General features: G+C 38.5%; 1 long non-coding RNA gene across 2 annotated transcripts; it reads right to left on the reverse strand.

Moving 5' to 3' along the window:
* Positions 1 to 803: 803 nt before the first annotated feature.
* LOC109371832 (uncharacterized) lies at positions 804 to 13850 on the reverse strand. Of its 2 annotated transcripts, none has more exons than XR_002121934.1 (3): positions 13755 to 13850; positions 1510 to 1565; positions 804 to 1031 (listed from the first exon to the last, which is right to left on the reverse strand). It is a non-coding gene; the product is annotated as an uncharacterized LOC109371832 (long non-coding RNA). The 2 variants fall into 2 exon arrangements; XR_002121935.1 differs by having other exon boundaries at positions 1510 to 3234.
* Between the last annotated feature and the right edge of the window lie 63 nt (positions 13851 to 13913).

Below are 13913 nucleotides of genomic sequence, written 5' to 3' on the forward strand. Positions count from 1 at the left end.
ATTCCTTTTGAGAGTTTACAGTGTAGAGACATCTGTAATTCGCGAGATTTCTAATTTTTGTTCCTGCCTATGGATATTGCTTGATCTGCTATTTTATTGAGAGGCTGGACTTCAGCTCTGAAATTTACCTGCAAAATTATTTTATAACAGAAAATAATATGCTTTTGCTTTCAGTGTTACTACTGTAAAAAAAAAAAATGGACTACAACTAGAATATCAAGGCCTCCTTTAGTTTTCTTCCTAAGAACAGCAAGGAAGTTACAACACAACACAACATAAAAATTTAAAAACAAGAAGAAAGCACAGATTTGTGAAGGCGTATGTCAGATTCAGAAATCGCGCCCAGCCTGAAGCTTTACAACAGACAGAGCACCCAGGCGGGATCCGAAAGGGAGGCTCCTTTATCAAGGGTCTAGATTACATCATCATTGATTTCATCTTTTCCATCTCCTAACTTTAATGGCTCTGCTTTCCCAAAGCCTGCTAGAGTTTATCCCACGGGTCTTCAAAATCAGTGAAATTTAAAATAGAAACACTGCTTCTGTTTTCTTTATTGTCTTTTCCATTTGTTGGTACCACACCTATTGGCAGAGATAACAGTACCTTCTGCTCCAGGTCCAATGAAAATGCACTTTATATATCCTCTATTTTTGTCAACGAGATCGATAAGTTTTGTGATTTGTCAAATGAAACACTAATAATACATTGATTCTCCTTCGTGTATAATTTTAACCAAAATGAATTTTGCTGAATTTATGAGACAAGAGCTATATCCAAAAGAAATTTGCCAGAAATACTTTGCGTCATGAGATACTTCAACTTTAATTTTATTTTTCTTCTTAGATCAGAGTGGAGCAGCCCTCTACCAAACATGTTTTAAAAATAAACAAAATTACAGTAGTTCTCACTTTCTAATATGTTCACTTCTTCAGAGATTTACTGGGAAGGAGCAAAAAATCTTGAAGAGGGTAATAGGTCCCAGCTGAGAACCATGTGCCAAGATGCTCAGTGACTTTTTTTTCCTTAAAGACCTAGACAATAAGGATAGGAAACAAGTTTTAGCTATTTGGGAGTGTTTCTTTAAAAAAAAAAATCTATACATTACCATCTTGAAAATAGATGAGTTACCATTTCAAATTGCTTTAACTTATCTGAGAGTAGGAAGGGATTTAAGAAGTTATCAGCAGTTCTCAAATGTGTATGCCATGTGGTGTCAATTCATAGAAGTTGTCACTGGCCTCTGGTAAAGAAGTTAAATTTAAACTTCTTTCCAGGGGCTGATTTTTAGTGAATCCCTTAACTTCTTTGGTGTTAAAATAGCAATTTTAAGATGAAATGATGTGAAGCTAAATTGTAGTTGTTACTTTTAACGTCCTCACTTAGCAAGATAAAAAGTTGACATGTTATATTGGTCCCCCCACCTTTTTCCTTGAAATTTTACTGGTTCTTAAAGCCCCAAATTGGTGAGCACTGACCTAATAGAGCTTCTGACTTTCCACAGATACTTACTGAGTCGCTGGTGACAGATCATGAACATGACGCAGCTTTCGAATAGAGCTGAGAATCTAGTGATAGACACAAATAAGTAATGATAATAATACAATGGAATAAGTGCTTTCAGGGAGAAGAAAGCCATGGAATACTGAAGCATATGAGCAGGGTCCCTAGCCCCCATCTAGGGTAGCCAGGCAAGGATTTCTCCAGGAAAGCAATAAAAAATATGAGTAGGGTATAATGTCCTGGTGAGCAAAGTATCTCCTTTAAGGTATCTAGGTACTTGGAAAAGCAAACCAAAGGGTTGCTTTGTCATCATGGAGTTAGAACAAATGACTATAATTAGAATTTTGATGAAACAATCATGTCCCAGCCAACACGACAGTTCTTTAGTGAGCAGATATTAATTTCTCTTGAGATGGTAGTGGGATAACATTTTTGAGGCAAAAAGTGATATTCTCTCTGAGAGTGGAATTTGCCTCACTCTCCTCCAGACCAAATCACTGTCTCAGAGGGCGAAAAGTGGGAAGGCAGAAACCTCATCTCTTTGGTTTCAGTTTTCAAAACCCATCCAAGAGAATACATGGTCCTGCACGAGGGCTGGGTGAGGGGTCGGCCTCCTAACGTGCTATGTGCATCCTGGATGCCCCTCCACTGCCTCTGAAAGCAAGACCCGGGCCGGCGCTGCTCTCAGAGCTCCCAGCCACCTTCTGTGGTCTCAAATACTAATGGGAATGTGCTGTGAGGGTGACACAGTGTCTTTCCTGTTCAACTGAAGGCTCAATAAATGTTACCTAACTAAAAAAAAGGGGAGATACACAGGTGCCTCTGGATAAATCACAAGTACGACACCATGACAATGCCTAAGGAATAAAGCACTGAGGATTTGCGGGGATCTCCCGAGACTGAAATATTCCTCTCGCAGGGCTGGGAAACGGGGGCAGGAGGAGAGGAAGAGGAGAATCAAGGGGAGTTGATAAAAGCAGAGTTTGGTGGCTCCCAGGGAAAGATGCCCTATGTCCAGTCAGAGTCTCAAGGAGGTAAGAGCACCCAGGAAAATAAAAGGCTGGAAGGTATGGCTGGAGGGGAACCTTGAATTCCCACGTGATCCAAAAGTAGTCAGGAGGGTCACGGGAGGTGCTTGTGGAGCGAAACATGGACAAATACTGCCAACTGGAAGACCAGGTGGGCTTCCCAATGCCTCGAGGCCACAGAAGCATAACTGCTATGTAACTGGTATGGCTGTACTTGTTTCTATATTATCAAAGTACTTGGCTCTCATTGATAAAGAGCCATTTATTTACTCAGAATCACCCACTCACCCCAAACTAAAGGATTAATGCCTGAAATAGCAGAGGACCCTCCAGCATGCTGAAACATCACTAAAGCCAGTGTCTGTACCCTGTTTGATATTGGTTGGTATATCAGTTACCTATTGTTATATGACATTTTACTCTCCAAATTGGCAGTTTAAACCAATAATAAACATTTGTTATCTCACAGATTCTGTGGGTCAGAGATTTGGGAGTGGCTTAGCTGGGCTGTTTTGGCTCATGAGCTTGCAATCAAGACATCTGGGTCTACAGTCCTGACTGAGCCCGGGGGACCAATCCTAAAATGTCTCATTCACATGACACCCAAGTTAACAATGGCCATTGCAGAAGGCTTCAGTTCCTCGTCAGGTGGACCTCTCTGTGAAGCGCTTGAGTGTCCTCATAACATGGCAGCTGAATGAGGAACCTAAGAAAGAGCAAGGCACAAGGTACAATGTCTTTTATGACTTAGCCCGGAAGTCATACTCCATCATTTCTGAAATTTCCTATTGACACTATAGTCATCCCTACTCACTGGGAGGGACTGACTACATAGGATGTACTAACCAGGGAGCGAGAATCACTGGGGACCATCTTGAAGGCTTCTACCACAGTTGGTGACCTTGCCCAATGGGTTGTTAAATATTTTGAATATCGCTTTCACACACAAGTCAGACTGGCCTTGAAAAAAAGGAGGCAGCAGTATGGAACAAATTCCAACTTACTGAGATTAAATTTCTGTCTTCCTCCAAGAATGGTACCGCAAGTAGAAATTGAGTTTTATAAAAATGCAAATTTGGTCCTTGCACACCTGAATTTGTGTACTGAGATTCAAAGCCAATGTGTGTCATGTAAGTGCTCCCTGAAATTGACAGCCAAAGTTTTCTCCGTTCACCACTCCTCTTCCGTTGCTGTAACTCTTTCTTTAAAATGTATAATCTTTCAATAACTTTGCTATTCATCTGAGTCTGGGATGTACTCTGCCTCCTTCCATTAGGTACCAATTTCATTATATCATTCATCTGGCAGCCCAGAATATGGACCACTTGCAACGTCCTTCCTCAAAGGGCATCTGTGCGGCACGGAAAATGCTAGCTAGGGCTGCCTTGGCATTTAGAAGAGAGAAGAGCAGCAGGGTTTGCAGTGAGGGTCTTTTTGGGGGATAAAGTACTGATAAAATTTGGCCTTGCTTAAATTAATTAACAAGCAATTATCAATGATAGTATGGCAGCTTACCCAATGAATTATCAAGGGCCATTCTCAGTGTAATGTCTTTGGAATTTTCTAATACTTCATGGAGAGCTTGAGTTCTAGAATTTTAGAAATACTATTTAGAAAGCCATTTTTCAGAGTCATGCTGTTTTTCTCGGTAGGATGTTAAAATTTAAAGTTACTTGGGTATATTTAGAATCTGAGGGAAAAAAGAAAGAACTATGAAGTTCCAGGTAATTTATCAATGGTAGTAGCATTAATTCCGAACCCAAGAAAATACTGACTGACGTGTGTCTCATAAAAACACAAGCAAATTGTCAAGTCTCTGTGGGCTATATATATACTACTGTGTCTTTTATTTAACACAAGGCAACTATTGCTGAGCTATTAATCATATACCAGAAAAAGACATTCTGTGGAGCTGAAATAGAATTTCCATTTTAAATAGCTTCTGAACTAGCTAGTACTGCAGAAGAACACATGCTTCCACCTCATGAAAAATGAACGATTATACCCAGAATGAAAGAATAACAGCGGCTACTGGGGCAGCTACGGAGGTGCAGTTAGACTCTCCGTTCAAAATTCACTTGCTATTCAGCTGCAAGGAGTACAGGGAGCTGACAGCCTCTAACTATTAGAGCCTTCAGGCTCATCTCAGCTTGAGTTGAGGCCACGCCCTTCTAGGCAGCCTCTGGACAATGGCTGAACATGTAGGGGTCCTAGGACTGGCCATTTCTGCCCAGTGTAGGCCTCCTCTGATGGGTTATGTTTGCTCTGGAGCTTTTCTCATTAAGTTGGCTGATAACTCATCAGATCTAAATCACAGTGTGAGGCTCTTTCTGTCCAATCATGCTTCCTTCTCTCTTTTCTTTCACAGGTAGCAGAGGAGCACAGTGGTCTGAAAGCTTTCCCCATCCTATCCTGCTTCTTCCCCCTTTGATCTTTCGCATGGCGTGCCCTCTAATAAACCTCTTGCTTTCATGACACTATTGCAACAGCTGCTTCCCAAAGACCAAAATGCCACAGCTACTCTTTACTAAGAACCTACTATGTGAAGGAGTATATCATAGTGTGTTTGGGGAAGTCATTTAACCACTCTCAACTGTTCCTTTATTTATAAAGTGAGGTTGGTGTAAGAATTAAATGAAATAATCTACAAAGAGCAATTTGTACAGTGTGTGGTAGACAGTAAGTACTCAATAACTGGTATATAACACTGTGTGTTATGCCATATGCCAGATTCTGTGTGAGGTATTCCAAGTTTATTACTTCTAATTCTTGTTATAATCAGCAATTATGCTCACTTTAAATATGAGGAAGCTAGGGTTCCATGAAGTTAAAATAACTTGTTCGAATTACTGAATTTACATAGCTAGACTGTGTAACCTGGAATTAAAGCCCAGCAACTTCCATGGAAGAGAGCCATGTGTGTATGTTGGCAAAGAATCCATTGCTGTTCCCTAGACTGCAAGGAGCTCCACCCCGCCCCATCTATGACACGGTATGTACAATTTGAATTAAATACAAGCTACTTTCAAGGTTCTTGCATAACTGTAAGTCTATGCTCTTAATTCCATCACATACATGACAGTAGAATCTGGCAACGGGTGCTTAAGACTAAGCATTTGTTTAAAAGCTTAGAAGAGCAATATATAATGCCACTGCTGCTCCCTGATGAGTACTGGACAGTTATTTTTGCAGAATGGCCCTCGATTTTGGTTTGTCTGATGTTTTCCCATGATTAGATTGAGGTTATGTATAATATTCCATAATCTTGCTATTGCTTGAACAATTACATCAACTGAAATCATTCCTCCTCTGCTTGTCCCTGCCTCCACCCCACCCACAGGACAAATGTTCAAGTCCATTATTAAAACATGCAAAAAAAATCTATAATAGAAACATAATGAGCAGAAGCAAGTTATTAAAATGCTAAAATTTTGTAGTGAGGTGGCAGTAATTTGAACCAAGTGGTAGCTTTTGCAGCACACCTATATTGTTCCTTACCTCAGTTTTTAAGATAAACAATGTTAAATATAATTTTAAAAATTATTCACATAAAGTTTTTAAAAAAGCATTTGAGATTGTGCTGCTTGCTCAGGAATGAGGTGGTGATGGATAGGGTTGGTGGAATGGATTTAGGGGGAGGGAGTTTTCTTACAGACATTCTGACAAGAAACCAATCTTTTTCCCAAATAAATCCATGGGGTTGACTAAATAAGCCCTCCCCTGTGCAAAAAAGCATATGATCTGAAAGATGAGATGGCCACTTTATGCCCAATGTGTCTATTTGGCCTTTAAGCCAATTTTTGCCAAGAGTAGTCAGCATGACTATAGAAAGAAAAAGATGACCAGTAAAGTAAGTGACCTTGTGGCCTGGTGGCAGGTAAGATACCTCAGAACTACAGGTCTGAAAGGGTAACTTACTCACTTGTGGCTAGAGTGATGCTACCAAACCACTAAAGAGAGGGACTGTTAACACAGTGTCCTTCGGTAGATGATTGAATAAAGATGTGGTATATACACACAATGAAATACTATTGTGCCATTAGAAAAGATGAAATAGTGCCATTTGCGACAACATGGAGGATCTTGAGATTATTATGCTAAGCGAAGTAAGTCAGACAGAAAAAGTCAAGAACTATACGATTTCTCTGATATGTGGGATATAAAACTGAAAACAGCAAAAGAACAAGACAAACAAATAAGGAAACAAAAACTCACAAACACAGACAATAGTTTAGTGGTTACCAGAGGGTAAGTGGGGGAGGGAGGGTAGTAGAAGAGGGTAAAAGGGATCAAATATATGCTGATAGAAGGAGAAATGACTCTGGTTGGTGAACACACAATGTGATATATGGATGATGTATTACAGAATTGTACACCTGAAACCTATGTAACTTTACTAACCATTGTCACTCCAAGAAACTCTAATTAAAAAAAAAAATTTAAAAATAAAAAATAAATAAAAATTACATCTGTAACAGAATAACTTATAATTATAAAAATGTGTAAGATAATATTCAGTATATTTTTGCATGAGTTTACCCATAATGCTATCAGTTTGTTGTGAATAAATACTTTTTTGAACATTTTTCAAGTAAAGTTATAGTTCTATTGTAAAAAATGGAGTCTAGATGGGCTCCAGAGACCATGGGTCACAGCTGTAGTACAAAGGGACTCCTGGATGTTTGGTACCCAAAAGGGATGTTTATAAAAATACAGTTTTGCATAAGGACTGTTACATATGCACAGATGTAGGTGTGTATCAGAACAGAATATGCACTTTGGGGAAATTAAATAAATACAGCTTGAAAAAGTAGACTCAAGTATGGTTATAAATCTCAAAAAAGAAATAGCTCTAATTTATTGCCCATGTGGGAGAAATTCTGGGTGTACTCTTTCTGGATGTACTTTCCTCTCCACTGTTACAACTATGGCACAGAGGGGTAATTATCAGTTTGTGAATTCTACTGTGAAAGGACCAAAGTGACCTCATTGGAAATGTTTCCCAGAGACTCTCCTTTGCTTTCTAAAATAATATAATTGGATGTGAAATAAATGGCTAGCACATTTTAAAACATGTATACTGTAAAGTGACGGCAAACTTGGAAAAACTAGAAGTGCGTAAATGCTATGGTTGTGTCAGCAAAGGGGGCATAGACTCTTGTGTTTTGGGGGAACATATTAAATTACATAATCTTTTAAAAATGCAATAAAAAAACAATGTTCAAAAGGTTCCTAAAGCAATTCCATGTTAATTTGGCTTTTGGTAAATAAAACTCTAAGGAAAACTTTCTTCCAAATGTGAGTGTGTCACAGTGAAAATCTACTGACATGGAATGAAGATGAAATAAGTAGTATTTCCCCTTAAATACAAAGGAATTATGGTTATGCTTCACTAACTAGAGACAATAACATCATTTAAAAGCTATGGTAATTTTTATGAGTTGTAGTGAGACCAATTTACTTTGAAGGATAATTGTCAAAGTAAATAGAGGTTATAAACTGCGACATATTGTGGGATACTTTAATTTACTGTGATTAAGACAGAACAAAGCAGATAGTAGATTCTAAACAAATGATTTGATAAAGATGTTGAATACTACAAAATCAATTATATTGTCCTTTAAATAATGTCCATTTTATAAATGCCATAAGGTTTATTAAATTTAAGAAGTCGCTTTAAGTCTTTCATAATGTCTGGAGATATAAATTGAATTAAGTAAACCCTGACCATAAAAGAGAAGCACTCTAAAGTGCTTTGTGGGCCAATCTGGTTTGATAAATAATCAAGGCTTATCCCATCTCAAAGACAATGTGGACTTATTCAAAGTTATTCCTTTCTGACCCTAGTTCATTCTGATGTATTATTATTCTCACTACTCAAATATGATCTTGTAGAAAACAAAAATAAAAGTCATAAAATAGCTTTAAATAAAAAACCATATCATAGACCATAGCCCTCTTGCGCCTTTTTCATTGTGCTTTTAAGATTATTACATGAGATAGAGCTTCCAATGGTGTCTGACACAGCACAGACTAATATTTGGCTGGTTGGATATTTCCTTGGTATTTGTCACCAATATTGGGCAGTGTTCAATCAGGGAAACTGCCTTATATATTTTTAACAAGCATGAATGAAAACTCTTCTTTTTTCAAAGGAGGGAGAGGGTAAGAGGTAAAACTTTGAGAACATTTTGTAAAGGTAATTTGTAGAAAGGATGATTGGTTTATGTTTTCAAGGGTTATGATTTTATCTCTAGAGGATACTTTTTATTTATAGTTATAATTACATTATAAAATGTTAAAGAATAATATAAAGAAGAATACTGTCACTGACTTATCAGTTTCTTTCCGAGTGTACCTGAGGAAGGCAGGTTTTATTGCTATATGAAATGTTATAATATATAAACAGACAATCACTTTCCCCATGTCAGAGAATACTGTTGGTGACAAAATTTCCCTTAAATATATTTTCCTGTAAATATTTCGTCTTTCATCTATGATCTATTAGGTTGTCGGAAAAGTCATGACATATTTTGTCTATGTTTTTCAAAGGTTATTTATTTATATAAAGAACAAAAATCAATCAATGACATATTGCCATTGATTTCCATTGATTGCCATTTGTTTGATAACCTTTTGCCATCTTTCAATGAGCTTCATAATTCCTCATTCATAGAAGGATCTGTCTTTATTTGCGAAAAACTGATTTACAGCCTCATCTGAATTGAACATTATACCGCGTAGTTTTGAAGAGAGCGAAACAAGTGGAAGTCTGACGGTGCAAGGTCAGGTGAGTATGGTGGGTGTGGCAACACATCCCATCCAAGCTCCAATAATTTTTGACAGGTGATCAAACTTGTGTGTGGTCTCACGTTGTCGCAATGGAACACAACTCGTTTACAATTAACAAGCTCTGGACATTTCTGGGTGATGGATTCATTCAAACTGTCCAATTGCCGACAGTACACATTTGAATTGTTTGGTTCTTTGGTAGGAGCTCAAAAAACACGACACCTGTAAAATCCCATCACGCTGAGGGCATAAGCTTCTTCTAATGAATGTCTGTTTTTGATGTGTTTGAGGCGAATCACCACGTTGGGACCAAGACCGTTTGTGCACCACACTGTTGTAAACAATCCACTTCTCATAACCAGTTATCAGTCGCTTCAAAAAAGGATCATTTTCCTCATGTTTAATGAGCATGTTGCAGATGTTTATATGCACCATCAAATGAACTTCGAGTTCATGTGGAACCCAAATATCGAGCTTGCTTACGTATCCCAGCTTCTTCAGGTGGTCATGAACGCTTGAATGATGGATGTTCAATGTTCCTGCAATCTCTCGTGTCGTGTAATGTGGGTTTGACTCGATCAATTGCTTTATTTTGTCATCATCAACCTCGGTGGGCCTTTCTGACTGAGGAGCGTCATTGAGATCAAAATCACCAGCACGGAATTTCGTGACCCATCATTGGCATGGACGTCCTTGTAGGGCACTGTCACTATAAACCTTATGCAACTTTTCACAAGCTTGATGAGCGTTCTTTTCTTTATGGAAGTAAAACATGGCAAAAACGCAATTTGGTCTTCCATCTTCAGCTTGTTGTAAAATCTCCAAAACTCAACCAAATCATTTGCTCAGTTTTTTTTGAATGAAGCTAGAACTGTCAGCTGTCAAATGACATAGCAATAATATAGATGCAAATGACTCTTGTACTTCCAAAAATGAACTAGTGCCATCTGTTGCAAACATACGTCATGACTTTTCCGACAACCCAATAAACAACTCATCTCTTCCATGTAAATTTCCCATGTTTGTTACCTACTAGCATCAAGAACTTGAGAAAATTGTTCCACTTCAGGGCCTAAGATTAGAAAATACATGGTGTTCATTTGTGTTTTTCAAAGTATGGGTTACTTTCCCATTAGTGGGTCACAACTAGCATTTTTACAAAATAAAATGGAATTGAAACAATTTGAATAGAAAGTATAGAAGACAAGGCACATAGTAAGGCTAGCTTGTAAATTTGGTTTTTTGGTTTTAAATATACGTGTTGAGGGCCGGCCGAGTGGCTCAGTTGGTTAAGAGCTCACTCAAGAGCTTGAGTTCTGAGCAACAGCGGTTTGATTCCCAGCCTGATCTGAGGAGCCGCTGAGCTGCCAACAGGTGGCAGGATGGCTCAGCTTAAAAAAAAACCAAAAAAACAAAAAACAAAAAAATAAATATATGAGTGCATACTGTGTGATGATGCAAAATGTATTCCTTAATATGGTGCAAGCAAAAAACTTTAAAAAATAGTGTTCTAAAGAATCATAAGTAACTTCTAAGTCTGAACTGAAATTATTCTAGATTCCAGCTCAAAAATTCTGAAAATTACCTTTTTAAACCTAGTATCAGATATGGTTTATTGCCTGACAACAATAGCTTACACTGGCATTTAACAGTTACAATGCCATTTAGCTAAACTGACTAGAAAATATTTACTCCCTCAATTAGCTGTAACTGTTAATATCCATTGTAAGTTTTTAAAGGACACCTTCTTTGGCTTTCACTCCTTCAAAAAAATTCAACAAAATGTTGGGAATCAACAATTTAGTACAAATATTAATTTGTATGTGTATGCCACAAATATGTCACATACTGTGGTAAGGAGCTGGGAGACATAAAACAAATGGGCATGTTGTCCACACTCGATAAACTTATAATTTTTAGGAAATCATCAGATATGAAATAAAAACATCTTATCTATAACCAAACAGTAGAGTTACATGTGTACCACTATAAAATATTATCCTAATAATCACTAATATAAGCTGTCATTTTTCGAGTATTTAATTCATTCATTCAGTCAACAAACATTTACTGTGCTCCTGGTGTTTCTCTAGGTTGGATGTTCCAAGATTAAAATGACAAGTACAGGGCCGGCCCAGTGGCGCGATGGTTAAGAACTGGCTTGGGACACCAGAGGGCCCCGGTTCAGATCCCACATATGAGGGCCAGTGACACTGCCCTCCACAGCTAAGATGCTGAACAACAGCTCAACCTGGAGTTGGGCTGCCATGAGTCGCCGGCGACGACGTAGGGGGAAAAAAAAAATGACAAAGTACATACTCTCAAGGAGTTTATAAAAAATGAAAAATACATTAAGTAAGTGAACAAAAATATATCACATAGTGATAAGTTTTATAATAATGTAACAGGCACTAACTAGGGCTTTTTATTAGATAGTCAAGGTAGGCCTCTCTATGACTAGATACACTTAAATCTGAGACATGAATGACAAAAATAAGACAGCCAAGTATCTGGAAAGGAGCATTCCATGAAAAGGAACAGCTGGGCAAATGTCAGACCCAAGGCAGACAGGAGTTTGGCATGTTTGAAGGAGGTGAGAATGGCTGAAGTCTAGTAATGAGAGAATGGTAGATGGAGTAAGAGATGTAGGAGAGAGCCAGACAAAGTAAAACCCTGTAAACCATGGTAAAGTGTTTAGGGTATGTTTATATTGCCAGGGTCAGCCATTTGAGAGCTGTTGGCAAAGGACATTTGTGATTTTTTTTTTTTAAGACCAGTAGGGCTGCTGTATAGAAAATAGATATTATACAGAAAGAATGAAACTAAAGAGCTTAGGAGGCTATTAGTTATTCAGGTAAGAGGTGGTTGTGGCTTAGATTTAGTAGCAATCTAAGTAGCAATTTCCCTTAGATTTAGAAGGGAAATAGATTTTGAGGAATGTTTTGGAATGCAGAATTTCCTGACAAGACCGGATATAGCGCAGCTGGCAAAGAAGAGAATCAAGGATACTTCCTAGAATTTTAGTTTGTGCAAACAGGCAAATGGTTTCATTAACTGATAGGGAAGAGCAAGTTGGGGGACTTGGTAGCAGGACTCCAGAGTTCAGTATGGGATATGTTAACTTTGAGAGGCATATTAGCCATCTAAGTAAATATGTCAAGAAAGCAGAACTGGGTTTCAGGGGAGAAACAGGACTGCTAGATTTGTCAATTTGGGAGTCATCAGCATATAAACAGTATTTACAGCCACAGAACTGGTACCTCCATGATTGTCATGCAATAATTTTTTTAATCTTGTGTACTCCAGGTAGATCTTCTCTTTTTATATAGCTATAATTAGCTTCTTTTTATATATTAGCAACTCTGATGCTCAGCGATACCATGCTGCAAGTCAACCAGCTACTAAATGGTGGACCCTGGATTCAACTCTCTGATAGAGTTTTTATTCCTACCATTATACCAGGTTATTTTATTGAGGCATGTGAGTTTCTGAGTAAAAGATTTTTAATTTTTTGAATGAGGGTTTTTTTTTTTTTTAAGGTCTCTTTAGTCTGGAGAGAATGAAGCTCATTCAGAACCAGAGTTTATAAATGCACAGGTGCCACTGATAGTTCCTTTTTTTTTTTAACTCTACTCCCTTAGCTTGTGGGATAGATTTTTTTCTTTCTCATATCTTGATTGCCTCTTTTCATGAAGCCTTAACTATGGCTGTTATGCAGGAATTTTTAGCCTTCTTTCCTCTCTTATGCCCCTTTTACAATTTCATGTTCTCATTGCTTTAAACACTAAATATATGCTTATGACTCAATTTTTTTTTTTTTCTTCCACTTCAGGCACGTCTCCGTGGTTCTAGTAGATTAGGTCCAAAGGTTCCTGAAATCAGTCTGGTGAGAAAGGGTGGGAGGGAGACTCCCCCGTGAGGTTAAAAGGAACGAGGTATAGGGGCTGTATGCTCATTCGTACACTTATTTAATAATTCACTTATTTATAAGCACTTACATTTTGGCTGCTCTTACGGAGTTTCAAATCTAGAATGGCAGGGAAACTGGTCCAAGAGTAGTGTTAACTAAGGATAAGGGTTGCTATGAAGACATTCATGTGACATAAAAAAGCCCTCGGTCACTGGAACATAATGTGCAAACGCTGAATCCCACTTAGTCCCTCAAGGAGATTTAACGCACATTTTGAACTGTATCCGTTTAGCGGAACATTAAAAAGGACACGGAAAGCGAATCCCATTGAGGAAGGAGGAAAGTGCGGGACCAGTGATTCGCTTAGAACACTGCGCTACAGCAGGCCACGAGAACGAGGAGCTGATCAGGGATTGGGAAGAAAAGGAATACACCTACGTAGAGAAAAATGAAAACCCAGAAGTGGCGCACATTAAAAACCCAACATTTGTAAAAGAGCCATGGTAAACAGTCAGACACCTCACCCCAAGCAAATTCAGCCGCGAGAACCGCCACCAAGTGCCTTCTCTGCATCCCGGCACGCCACGCATGGCGCAGCTCGCCCAGCCCCCTTCCGGGACAGCCCCGCCTCAAAGCCGTGTACACGTGCGCGGCGAATCCCGCCCCCTCCTCTCTCTCGGCCA

This window comes from Hipposideros armiger, unplaced genomic scaffold (assembly GCF_001890085.2).
Source record: "Hipposideros armiger isolate ML-2016 unplaced genomic scaffold, ASM189008v1 scaffold_593, whole genome shotgun sequence".
In the NCBI taxonomy this organism is placed as follows: domain Eukaryota; kingdom Metazoa; phylum Chordata; class Mammalia; order Chiroptera; family Hipposideridae; genus Hipposideros; species Hipposideros armiger.